The sequence below is a fragment of the Delphinapterus leucas genome, chromosome 3, assembly GCF_059928025.1.
Source record: "Delphinapterus leucas isolate spDelLeu-1000000601 "Yukka" chromosome 3, BTC_Dleu_Yukka2, whole genome shotgun sequence".
Lineage (NCBI taxonomy): Eukaryota > Metazoa > Chordata > Mammalia > Artiodactyla > Monodontidae > Delphinapterus > Delphinapterus leucas.
Genome location: NC_143131.1, coordinates 106,841,856 through 106,856,316, shown reverse-complemented (window position 1 = coordinate 106,856,316; position 14,461 = coordinate 106,841,856).

Genomic DNA, 14,461 nt, shown 5'->3' with positions numbered 1-14,461 from the left:
AAGCTTTTGCACAGCAAAGGAAACCATAAACAAAATGAAAAGACAACCCATAGAATGGGAGAAAATATTTGCAAAGGAAACGACAAACAGGAGATTAATCTCCAAAATATACAGACAGCTCATGCAGCTCAATATCAAAAAAAACAAACAACCCAATCCAAAAATGGGCAGAAGATCTAAATAGACATTTCTCCAAAGAAGACACACAGATGGGTAAAAAGCATATGAAGAGATGCTCAACATCACTGTGTATCAGAGAAATGCAAATCAAAACTAAAATGAGTATCACCTCATACCAGTCAGAATGGACATTGTCAAAAAGTCTACAAACAGTAAATGCTGCAGAGGGTGTGGAGAAAAGGGAACCCTCCTACACTGTTGGTGGGAATGTAAATTGGTACAACCACTATGGAGAGCAGTATGGAAGTTCCTTAAAAACTGAAAATAGAACTACCATATGATCCTGCAATCTCACTCCTGGGCATATATCCAGAGAAAACCATAATTTGGAAAGGTACATGTATCCCAATGTTCACTGCAGCACTATTTACAATAGCCAAGACATGGAAGCAGCATAAATGTCCATCAACAGGAATAGATAAAGAAGATGTGGTATATATATGTACAATAGAATACTACTCAGCCATAAAAAAGTATGAAGTAATGACATTAGCAGCAACATGGATGGACCTAGAGATTATCATATTAAGTGAAGTAAGTCAGAGAAAGACAAATATCATATAATATCACTTATATATGGAATACAAAAAAAAGATACAAATGAACTTATTTGCAAAACAGAAACAGACTCACAGACTTCGAAAACAAACTTATGGTTACCAAAGGGGGAATGCTGGGAAGAGGGATAAATCAGGAGTTTGGGATTAATATACATATACTGCTATACATTAGATAACCAACAAGGACCTACTCTACAGCAAAAGGAACTCTGCTCAGTATTCTGTGATATATTATCTGAAAAAAGAATCTGAAAAAGAATGAATATATGTATATGTATAACTGAATCACTTTGCTCTACACCTGAATCTAACACAACATTGTAAATTAACTATACTCCAATAAAATTTTAAAAAAAGAAACTACCAGGAAAAACAAAAAAGAAATATATACAAATTGAGAAGACTTCCTCTTATCGTCATAAGTAAGTTTGTTACATTTCCTCAAGCACAAAATGACCGATTGGACTAAATAATATTGAGAGCCTCAACCAGGGTTATCTAAATTGTATGATTTAATAATTTAGTCTCTTGGTTAGAAAATATCTTTGTGTCATTTTTGAAAACATCCACTAGGGGGCGAGATAATGTGTCTCTCTCGTCAGTAATGTAGGTGAAATGGATAGACTCTCCCCGCAGCAACATTTGGGTACACATCAATTTTTCACCACCATGGGTGCTCCACTTAAAGTGAAGCAGCAATGTGAATAGTTCCGAGAATTTTTAAACAACTTTACATGGGATTTACTACCTAATTGAAGTTTCTTATTTTTCCTGGGAATTTTTCCTTTGGGCCTGTAGAGGGAGCTCAAAGCCTTAAATCTTTTTTCTTTCTGTGCTTTCAGCACTTAATTGCCATTGCCATTGAAGACTCTTCATCTTTAAGACCCTGATTTTTCCTAGATTTTTTTAAAAGAAATTACTTGAGATATCCTCAAAAATAAAATGAAAAAATAAGAATTTCTTTTTAAAAAGTTACAAATAATATAAGTTATCTAATACAATAAAATTTATAAGCAACATCCTATTGACATCTAGTAAAAGTTAAAATCCTTAGTTTCTACAGGTAAATTTTTTCCCTACTGTATACAGTTAAACTTCCCTTTAAGTTAGATTTTAGGTGCACAAGTTTTGGTACATAGGGACTTTATTTGTAATTCTGTTCTAATTATTTTCTCACTTCATTATTGTTCTTTGACCCATGACTCATTTAGAATTGTGTTTTAAATTTTCTAGTCTATGAAGGTGTTATCTTTTCATTGATTGATATCTAATTTTATTGCACTGAGATACAAGAACTCAGACTGTATCATGTCAGTTCTTTGATATGTGTTGAGACTTGTGCTGTGGTTTTTTAAAGGATTTAAATTATGAGTGCAAGGTGGTGTGTGTGTGAAACAAGATGTTAACTGACTTTTTATTGTTGTCTTGGTGTTTTCCAGAAGTTGCATAGCTGTCAGTGTACATCTTTGCTATACATTCTAAGAGAGTGTGAGATGGGCTTTACAACCCTTAGATCATCACTCACTTCAAAGGTGCATTAGACTAGTCTAGGGGATTGGTTACGTGTTGATGAAGAGGTCGGGGAAGAAATGTTGGAGAGCCATGGTGTTTCTCCTCTCCTTCCAGATTTGTGCTAATGCTAATATCATTTTAATCAAGAAGCACATTTCAAAAGAACCAATCAGAGAGCTGGACAGGTGCTTTCTAGAATTGGGGGACACTGTAATTGGTACCTGATTTATAAGTAAAGGTGAGAGCCTGGCTGGGGGTCTGCCTGGATTTGGACTGCACTTTCAGAATCTGTTAGCAAAAAAGGATGCATAGTTCTCTCAAGATTTTATGGCTGCTTGGGATGGAGATCCTCATGATTTAGGAGGGATATGGTGACTAAAACAGAAGAGTGGACTGTCAGAAGTTAGCCAATCCAGGGATTTATAAACTGCCAACAATAAAAGGTCTCTAAAAAATTTTCACGAAAGTGTCTCTTAAAAGAAAGAGCCAGGGGCTTCCCTGGTGGCGCAGTGGTTGAGAGTCCGCCTGCTGATGCAGGGGACACGGGTTTGTGCCCCGGTCCGGAAGGATCCCACATGCCGCGGAGCGGCTGGGCTCGTGAGCCATGGCTGCTGAGCCTGAGCGACCGGAGCCTGTGCTCCGCAATGGGAGAGGCCACAACAGTGAGAGGCCCGCGTACGGCAAAAAAAAAAAAAAAAAAAAAGAAAGAGCCAGAATTTGGGTGTGGCCACAGAGCAAAGCTTCATACCAGATTGTAACATTGTGAGCCTTGAAAAATTGTTCCCTTTTCCTTAATCCCCTTTTATGCCCCACCTCCTCTCCCCATTGGCCAAAAACACATCTAGGAAGTGAGGAAGGGAGTTTTCCAAGCAAGAGGAAAGAAGCCAGCTATATCCTGCTTCCCCATGGTGGGATTTTACACTTATGACAGTTGAGCTGGGGAAGGAGACCATCTAAAATTGCGTGAGTGTAGAGTTGTTTATATTGGACTGGACTAGACTTTCATTTCCCGAAAATGACTGGAAGAGCTGAACTTGCCAGGATTACATTTAGGAACAAAGTCCTTAGAAGCTGAAAGATTTCCTGGTTTCTCCTTGCACTTTATAAAAACCAGTTTGATAGTTCAATAAATCATATGTAAAGACACAAATATACCTATATCTTTATCCATGTCTATACCTATATCTATATTATGTATACAGTACCTTACACACACATACACTCATATAAATTTAGCACAAGATTGTTACATTTTTTAAAACATGCTATTCTTTTCCCAACTTTTGCCATTTCCCACTTTTCCTTAAAATTCTTTCAGTGTTTCTTTGTATAGATTGAGGCCACATTGTTAGGCCCACATGGATTCAGAATCATGGCTTCCAGGTAAATTCTTTTATCCACATGCAGGAATTAGTTGTCCCTAATAAATCTTTTACCTTACAGTCTATTTTGTTTGACATAATATAATAATGACAACTTTCTTTCGATGAGTGTTTGTTTGGTATATCTTTTCCCATTTTTGAAATTTCTATCTTCCTACATTATCATGCTTTAAGTATGTCATTTAAACAAAACAGAGATGGATCTGTTATCTTATTTGAGACCTTCGACTTCCATCTGACAGGTGTAATCCATTTTATTATTTTTTATTCATATTTTAGATTTGTTTCTATGATCTTAGTTTGTGCTTTTATTTTTATGATTTTGCTATGCTTCCTTTTTTTCCTCCTTTCTCATGATAAAATAGATTAATCAAAATTTCCACGTTTCCTTGTCCATCAACAGATGAATGAATGATAAAGATGTGGTACATAATATACAATGGAATATTACTAAGCCATAAAAAGAATGAAATAATGCCATTTGCAGCAACATGGTTGGACCTAGAGATTATCATACTAAGTGAAGTGAGTCAGATAGAGAAAGACAAATATCATATGACATCACTTATATGTGGAATCTTAAAAAATGATACAAATGAACTTATTTACAAAACAGGAACAGACTCACAGACATAGAAAACAAACTTATGGTTACCAAAGAGGAAAGGGGAGGGAAGGATGAACTGGAAGACTGGGATTGACATATACACACTACTATATATAAAATAGATGACGAACAAGGAACTATTGTATAGCACAGGGAAATATACTCAATATTCTGTAATAACCTATGTGGGAAAACAATCTGAAAAAGAATGGATATATGTATATGGAAAAAACAATTTTCACATTTCCTTTTCTCCACTTCACTGACTGCCCCCCATACTGACTTTCTTTCTGTACTTTGTAGGTTCACTTAATCCGAAAGATTAATTTTCTTAAAGTAATACAAAAAGGTTAGAAAGTCAAAGCTTAAGTGTTTAGGCTTAGGATGAAAAGGAACAGGCCAGCCTTCCTATTCTTAAATCCCACTCCCCAGAAGCAACCTCTTTGAACACTTACAGCTCTTTCTTTGAATATTTATCTTTGTATTTTTAAATAGCATTTTATGCTATGTTTCAAAATGTTTATTCTAGGGACTTCCCTGGTGGCGCAGTGGTAAAGAATCCACCTGCCAATGCAGGGGACACGGGTTTGATCCCTGGTCTGGGAAGATCCCACATGCCGCGGAGCAACTAAGCCCGTGCGCCACAGCTACCGAGCCTGCTCTCTAGAGCCCGCGAGCTACAACTACTGAGCCCATACGCCACAACTACTGAAGCCCGCGTACTCTAGGGCCCGTGTGCCACAACTACTGAAGCCCGTGCACCTAGAGCCCGTTCTCTGAAGTAAGAGAAGCCACCGCAATGAGAAGCCCGCAATGAAGAGTAGCCCCCGCTCACCGCAACTAGAGAAAGCCTGCGCGCAGCAAAGAAGACCCAATACAGCCAAAAATAAATAAATAAAATAAAATGTTAATTCTAGACACTATCTATTGACTAACTACTGACTATTTTCCTGGGATTTCCTCTTCACAATCATCCTGCTATTGCTATATTGGCTCTCCTGCACCCACACTCCATGACTTCTTGTTTCTTAGTTCACCAGCCTGTTTTGAGAGAACACTTCCTTCTGAAGATTACTAAAAAGGGGGTGCCTGGGAGGCAGATTTTTCTCCGAACTTGCATGTCTAAAAATATATTTATCCTACTCTCACACTTGATTATTTGACTGGATATGGGGGTATGAAATCTAAGCTGACAATCATTACCCCTTAGAATCTCAAAAGCATCTTCCTATTGCCTTATACATACCAATATTTCTGCTGACAAGTACAATGTCATTTTCTGTGAGATTCTGTGATTTCTCCTGGAAACTTTCAAGTTTGTCTCTTAATCACTCATGTACTGGTATTTCACAGTGATGTGCTTTCTTAACAGACTTCTGTGTGTTTTTTCCATTCGTTCTGCTCTGCCGTCAGTGGGGCAACTTCAGTCTGGAATCTCATGTCTTTGGGTCCTCACATTTTTCTGTATTATGTCTTTGATACTTTCCTTTCCTAGGTTTTCTGTTCCCTTCTTCTAAAGCTCCTATTATTTGGATGATAGAGCTCTTGAAATGGTCCTCTAATTTTTTCATTTTTCTCCTATTGCCGATCTGTTAGATTTTTGTTCTACTTTCTGGAAACATTTTTGAACTTTGTATTCTAATTCTTCTGTTAAAAATTTTGTCTCTACAGTCACAATTTTCCTTTCCAATGCTTTTTTATTCTCTAATTTTTCAATGGAAATTTTTATTATTACTTCAAAGGTATAAGAACTTTTATTTTTCATAGAATATTAATCAGTTATATTCAAATTATTTGCTCCATCTTCCAAGTTCCTTTTTTTTCTGTTTATTCAATTACTTTTATTGCTTTCTTTCACTTTGGAAGTTTTCCTTTAATGTCTAGTGATCATGGACTCTCTATTCATATTTAAGAACAAGGCCCTTAAAAGCTAACTGAAATTTCTAACTCTCTTACTGATATCCCCAAATGATAGAGGATCCAGAGCTGTTTCTGTTTTTTGTTTTCTGCTTTTTGTTTTGTTTTGTCCTCTTGGACTGGTCAGTTTCATCAATGAGGAGTCTTTGTAATGTCTACCTGAGACTCTCAGCCTGGGTTTCAGTGCTCTGAGAGCCCAGGGAAAGGAGAGAGCTGAGGAGGGAGCTTGCAGGGCTTGACTTGACTCCCTCATTGTAGTTTGGCACCTCACCCCTGCTCTTGGTCATACCAGCATCCATAACACTAGAGCTTCTCGAGGTCACTGTCTTCAGAAAATAAACTTTCTGTTTTTTGCTGTGGTGGGGGAAGGACAGCCACTTTGTTTGCAGCATGGAGGTGGTTTGAGGTTCGAACTGCTTTTTATGCTTTCAATCAATCGTCCAATTCTACCTGCCCCTCCCCCCAACCTGCACTTTAGTAAAGCCTTTTACCTCCAATTCTTTGGCCTTTCCTCACTCTGTGATGTGAATCAGATTGTTTCTTATAGGCTTTACCCATTAAAGTCTCTTGTATTATATTTCCTTTTTCCCTTCTATAATGTGTTTTTCTAGTTCATACACTTTATGTCTTCAATTTTTTTTAAAACACAGGCTGGCTGTTGTCCTCCCATCTTCTGTTTTCCTTTTCTTTGTGGGCTTACTTCTTTCTTATTTATTTATTGCCATTTTAATGGGATTTGGGAAATAAGTGGTGCTAAACACATATGTTCAAACTAGCATGTTTATAAGAGACCCTGCCTTTGTTTTTTTGTGCCTACTTGACTTAAAAAGGATAAATTTATTCAAATATATTTATCTTCTTGAACAATAAAAGTTCCATACAATGATTTAACTCTATTCTCCCATATTCCATGTTATTATGACCTAGTATTTTGGGTTGTTTAAAAAAATCTCGATAATTATATCATTTGTTGTTGTTTTTATATTTAATTCTCATTTTCAAATATCCGTATATTTACCACTATTGATTCTAGGACCCATTCCTTCATTTTGGGTCCAATGTTCTTTTTCCTGAACTCTATTAGCAAGCAGGATCTGTAAGTAAAACGTCTTGTTTGTTGTCTTTTTTTAACTAGAATGTTTAATTTTGCCCTCACTTTTACATGGTAGTTTATATCCCAGTCTTGCATTCTTGATCATTTTTCTCAGATCTGTATTTCAGATCTTATTCTTCATTTGTTTGGTCCCCTGAGAAGCAGACATCAAGATGGGTTTAGACAACAAGAGATTTATGGAGGGAAATGATGGTAAAGAAGAAAGGGAGGGAGCTGGAGGAGGTAGGGAGCTGTCAGACTGGGATGCAGGTCTGACTCCTGCAAAGGAGAGAGGAAGGAAGGAATGATGGATAAGCAGCGTCTTAAACTGTCTAAGAAAGTTTCAGCCAGGCCAATGGGAAGCCTTGGGGCACAGTCACTCATTAGAGGAATGCTGAGTCTCGAAGGACTTGGTCTGCCTATCCCTAGCGCACTCAGTCATTTGTTTGCATCAGGCATTTGGAAGCATTGCCTCCACCTGACTGTGGGGATAGATTCAGAGCAAAGCAAACCTGGGGCCACCCATCAGTTTACATTCCCCACCGCAGAGCTGACCAGCACAGTTTCATGGCTGCCACAGATTCCTGTTCAACTGTGTGTAATCTGCTGTTTAACCCTGACAGTTTAAATGACTGTATGTTTCATTTCCAGAAATTTCATTTTATTCTTTCTCAAAGCCGCTTGTTCTTTGGTCTTGATGTCTTGGTTCTCCTTATGGATTCCATTCCTTTGTTTATCCCTCTATTTAATATACACATAATTGTTTTGTTTTCCTTTTCAGATGGATTTATTATCTCAAATTCGTGGCGGTGTTACTCTTCTTTTTACTGTATTTGTCAATTTTCACCTGTGATGCCATGTCCTTATTTGTTTGGTAATGTTTGTTGTAAGCTCACCTTTAGCAGGAATTATTGTATCTTTGATACCTAATATTTCATTATTTTATCTTTTAATCCTATGCAGCTTGGGTTGTAGAAGTGACATTTAGGAATGGGATTGATTTTTACAATATCTGGTACCCTAGGGATATCACTAACCACTGAATAATTTTCATGTCAAATTTTCATCTTAGATGATTGTTTTACCCAATGAACTATACATATTTTTTTTCTAGAGATTTTTTTCCTACACATTGCTCTAGATATTCTTCCCCATCCTTGGTCCTATAGGTATCATTTTTCTAGCTTCCTGTCATGGAGGAGCAGCCTTTCCTATCTTCATGGGGGACAAGAGCTCATATCTTCTTGGAGGACAAGATTCCTGTTTCTAGGCAGACATTAAATTTTCAGCTTCTAGGCCTATAAGACCTAACTGTGGGTCTGATATCCCACCTCCTGACCACAGCAGTAATAGTCTCTACTTCTACTGCTCTGTGTTTCCAGTAACTCTTTTTGTCTGATACCACAAGGATTGTCCCCTCCCACTTTTTTTTTCTCTTGCAACATCAGCCATGTATTTACATTATATTTCCTATTATTTTTTTCCAGAATCTTCAGGTGTTTGTAGCAGGAGAGTATCCATGTTAGTTGAGCCTACCACGGTTTAGGAACTGGTATTGTCCACCTTTGATTATTCCTTCTACCTGGAATGGTCTTCTGCATCTTTTTTATAAGTCCATATTCTACTCATCCTTCGATCACCCATCCTGGGAGATGTTCTTCTGGGTCTTTCTTCTCACACCCTACTCCTTTAGCCAGAAGTAATCATTCCCACCTCTGAACAACAATACTACATTATTTAATATCTGCTTTATGGCATAGCATGGTCTCCTTTCAAAATAGTTATTGGATTACCTAGGATTTTGAGGAAAAGGACATGTATCCATAGCCAAACACTCAACACAGTATTATCTATAAATATAGAGTGTAGTGGAAAAAAAAATACTACATTAAATGTTACACACCTGCTAAGTGCCTGAACTTCTTTTCACTTTACCTACTCATAAAATGAATTACACACTCACTCTTAATTAACTTACATTCTAATTAAAATGAATCTTTCATTTAAAGAGAAATAAACTTAATGATGAAAATAGTGAACCTAAGTTGCATGTGACATTCTAGGAGAACTCATAAACTGAGAGCACTTCACACACATACAAAAGAAACGTTGCCTTGGTATTTAATTTAAAGTATAATAAAATAAATCAGAAGGTGAGGAAAACATAATTTAGCTCCCACCTCTGCTGAGTCATCAGATCTCATTGGACAAGCAAGTTTCCTCATCTCCCTTTCAGCATTTTGGTCAGGGTATCTGTGAAAGTACTTAGCAAAATCAGTCAGTTCGGTGAAATCAATATTGCTTGGATAGGCATAGCTTAGTGGTTAAGGATGCAGGATCTGGAACCAGACTGCCTGAGTTAAAAGGCTTGCTCCTCCATTTTCTAGTGATATGAACTTGGGCAAGTTACTTAACCTTTCTGTTTTGTTATCTGTAAAATGGTGATAATAATACTTCTTATAAATACTCCTTATTGTGAAGATTAAATGAGTTAATACATGCGGAGTTTGGAACAACATTTGGCATGCATTCCAGTAGCTACAAGATAAACTACTACTGGTCAGGCACTGGGTTAAGAATTGGGAATACGAAGCTGAAGAGGGTTCTTATAACAAGAAGACAGGAAACTGATCTTGAGCTCAGCATTTGTCAGAGAACATCAATTAATAGGTTAATGGTTGGGTAGGAACAGAAACCAAACACACTTGACAACAATCTTGATGTAAACTATCAAATTACCTTTGATACATTTAAGGAAAGTACGTTTAGCTCTCATTACCTCTAGTGATAAGGGAAGGAGCAGTGGTGCCCATGATCTGAAATTCATTTCCATTTGGCTTTGAAGAGCATGATGTTATCATTAGGGGCCAATTTGTCTTCCGTGTGTCTTATTGAAGTCAATATTAAATGATTTTTCATTTTATGACGATAACAGTCCATCATACAAGGAATCAGCTCATGGCTTGGCGAGGGAAAGCCAATCTAGATCATTAATTTGTTGCAGACAATTCACAAAGTACATAATACAGACAGAGGACCGTCAGCACCAGTAAACTCTCTCAAATGAAACAGGTGTTCAACACCAGTGTAAAATCATTTTTATAGAGAGAAGGGTTAAAATCTAAGAACCTGTTCTATTGTATTAATCAAAATTCTTGATGTGAATGAAGCTAAAATTCATCTTTATTAACACAGGTTAGGTGACATTCTTTGTACTGTTATAGTATGTGCTTTTAGGTAGTTGAAATGTTGATAAAATTATGTTACAATAACTTGGCACCCTTTGAACACTCTGCTGTGGAATGCAGAAACAGCTAGAGTGTCACACGGAAATGGAAGTTTTCTACTACTAGAAATAGTAGTATAAAAGGTCAGTGAATAATTCTAAATTGTGTTTAATTGTAATTTTTAGAATCTTTAAGTGAAAAATCTTTCTGGAAGTGTAGAATATAATATTGATCTAATTCTCACCTTTATTCAGAAGCTTTGTAAATCCCTATTTACTTTATTACCCTTTTTCCTTTGGCTTTTGTTGCAAACTGGCTGTTAAATAAACATTGTGAAACATTGTCTGAATGGCTTGTTGTAGGTATTTTCCACTTTTATCAACTAGAGAGCTTAAAGGGGTCACAGGAGGACTCATCTAGCAGACAGAGGATTTTTCTTCCTATTCATTTTGACTATATTAATTAATGGAATTATTTTTCTTAGTAACAATTGAGATAAACTCTACATATAGAAAATAAATTTATTTTCAAGTATTTCTTAGACTATAAGAAAAGAAAAAGAGCAATGAGACATGCAGAAAAATAAAAACCTATCAGCATCCTTTTGTGACAGTGCAGAGATGCAGCAACTTTGGGGTTGAAGTACATTTTAGAATTAGAGGCATTAAAGTTCAACATGAGATTTCTGCAACTTTCAAGGAAAATCTGCCAAACAGGGGCCTACAAACACAATACCTTCCCCCTTATAATAAACTATTATGTTTCATACATTTAAAACATTCCATTTTTTTCTGCCAGAAGCATGGAATTCTGAACTCTAGCAGACAATGAACAGAAACCCAAAGCAATGTGTTTCTAAAGGATTATATTGCTGCCAATGCTTCCCAGACTGTTGGTTTATTGTGAGAAACTTAACTCCTTCAAGCTTTTCAGTAATTCACCCCTTTTGTCCATGTCAAGATGAAGTGGCCCCTTGTTTCTAACAATGGATCACATCATCAAAATCCCTGCAAGTGCACAAAGCAAGGAGGTATGTCGCACTGTGCAAATGGCCTTCAGCTTGACTTCCATGGCACTGTCACCATTGTGTCACATGCTGGCAAACCCAGTGCCACAGATATAGAGCCATCGGGTCAGGCCATCATCTAGGATGGAAGAATTCACTTAAAATACAAAAACAGTCCATGACCAAACCCATGGACATATTTTACTTTACTATTGATAGCAGCAAACCATGAACATGATTCTTGGACCTGCCTGAATCATGACTAGAAATAAAAGGAAAGAAAGGGGAAAAATAATCAGAGAAGACTGTATTAAAGAAAGATTCTTCCCCACAGCGAGAATGTTGTATTCTATTTTGAAACCATTCCTCTTGGGTTTTCGCTTGCATTTGCTTCCTTTTTTTCATGAGAATCTGACTGTTTTAGGCACAACAGAATTCCATGTTTCTAACTGGTAAATGAGGATTATTTTACAAAAAAGTTGGATGCTAACTGTGTAAGAAGAAAAGGGGGCTCCATCATGCAATACTTTCTCCTACTTTTACAAGAAAATAACTACAGATACAAAGAACAAACTAGTGGTAACCAGAGTGGGGAGAGGTTGGGGGAGGGGCAAAATAGGAGACAGGGATTAAGAGGAACAAACCACTAGGTACAAAATAAATAAGTTACAAGTATGTAATGTACAATACAGGGAATATAGTCAATATTTTGTAATAACTTTGGAGTATAATTTAAAAATATCAAATACCTATGCTGTACACTTGAAACTAATATAATATTGTAAATCAACTATACTTCAAAATAATAGCTACTACAGTTAGGCACTTCCTCTTTGTCCATCTGCATGAATCTGTTTTATCATTTCTCACACTGCACTATAATTTTGAAGTAAATGTTTGTCTCCTCCTCATGCACACACATGATGTCCTTCTCAGTCATTGTTTTCTACTCTTTTTTTAAAATTTGAAAACCTAATATTTGGAGATGGTTAACAAAAATCACTACAGAGTATATATAATGAAAAGCAACTTCCCTCCCTGCTTCTTTTCACCAGAAGAAACCAAAACTGGTTTTTGTGTGCGTGTCCTTCCAGAACCTTTCTGTGCACATACAAATGTTTGTAACCTGATGGCATGTTACAAAACCTATTTCTGGATTGAAATAATTCACAATGAGCCAGTACAAATTAGTAAATAAAAATAATTATAGTCATAGAAAAAAATAAGAAGAAATAGTTTGTGCTTAAAACATATTGTAAGCCCAGGCAAATAATTTTCTCTGATATTTTTTACCAGTTTATCACCCTCAACAAACGTTTACCCATCTTACAATTGATTTGAGGGTTTATGCTCTAAGTTACAACTCCGGTGAGACATCTTCAGTCATAAATGCCATGGGAACACAGAATCAGTGTCGCATCAACACTTAGGAGTTGTAACCTCTCTTTAAATGACTTAACGTCCCCTTTTCATTCCTGACCCTGTGATTACCTTCTTGAGAGCTGAATAAATTCTTTGTCAAGTCCATGAAATGAGTATCTCTGAGCCCCTTTTAGAGAATCTCCATTCAGGCCTATTGGGTTATTTCTCTCAGGATGAAAAGAGATTAGTAGGTTTAGAGATAAATATTAACTTTTATATTCCCGTGGGAATATAAAATGGAGATAGTTGTTACAAAATCTAAACTTGAACATTTGTTTCTAAAAAGTGAGTGTTAAAATACTAGCAAACAGAATCCAACAGTACATTAAAAGGATCATACACTGTGATAAAGTGGGATTTATCACAGGGATGCAAGGATTCTTCAATATAAGCAAATCAATCAATGTGATACATCATATTAACAAATTGAAGAATAAAAACCATATGATCGATCAGAAGAACCTAGGGGCAAGATGGGAATAAAGATGCAGACCTACTAGAGAATGGACTTGAGGATACGGGGTGGGGGAAGGGTAAGCTGGGACAAAGTGAGACAGTGGCATGGACATATACGTACTACCAAACGTAAAATAGACAGCTAGTGGGAAGCAGCTGCATAGCACAGGGAGATCAGCTTGGTGCTTTGTGACCACCTATAGGGGTGGGATAGGGAGGGTGGGAGGGAGGGAGATGCAAGAGGGAAGAGATATGGGGACATATGTATATGTATAACTGATTCACTTTGTTATAAAGCAGAAACTAACACACCATTGTAAAGCAATTATACTCCAGTAAAGATGTTAAAAAAAAACCCAAAAACCATATGATCATCTCAATAGATGCAGAAAAGCTTTTGACAAAATTTAACACCCATTTATGACAAAAACTCTCCAGAAAGTGGGCATAGAGGAAACCTACCTCAACATAATAAAGGCCATGTATGACAAAAACCACAGCAAACATCATTCTCAATGGTGAATAGCTGAAAGCATTTCCTCTAAGATCAGGAACAAGACAAGGATGTCCACTCTCACCACTTTTATTCAATATAATATTTGAAGTCCTAGCCAGGGCAGTTAGAGAAGAGAAAGAAATAAAAAGAATCCAAATTGGAAAAGAAGAAGTAAAACTGTTTGCAGATGACATGATACTATACATAGGAAATCCTAAGGATGCTACCAGAAAACTACTAGAGCTAATCAATGAATTTGGTAAAGTAGCAGGATACAAAATTAACGTACAGAAATCTCTTGAATTCCTATGCACTAACAATGAAAGATCAGAAAGAGAAATTAAGGAAACAATCTCATTTACCATCCCATCAAAAAGAATAAAGTACCTAGGAATAAACCTACCTAAGGAGGCAAAAGACCTATACTCTGAAAACTATAAGACACTGATGAAAGAAATCAAGATGACAGAAACAGATGGAAAGATATACCATGTTCTTGGGGTGGAAGAATCAACATTGTGAAAATGACTATACTACACAAAGCAATCTACAGATTCAGTGCAATCCCTATGAAATTACCAATGGCACTTTTCACAGAACTAG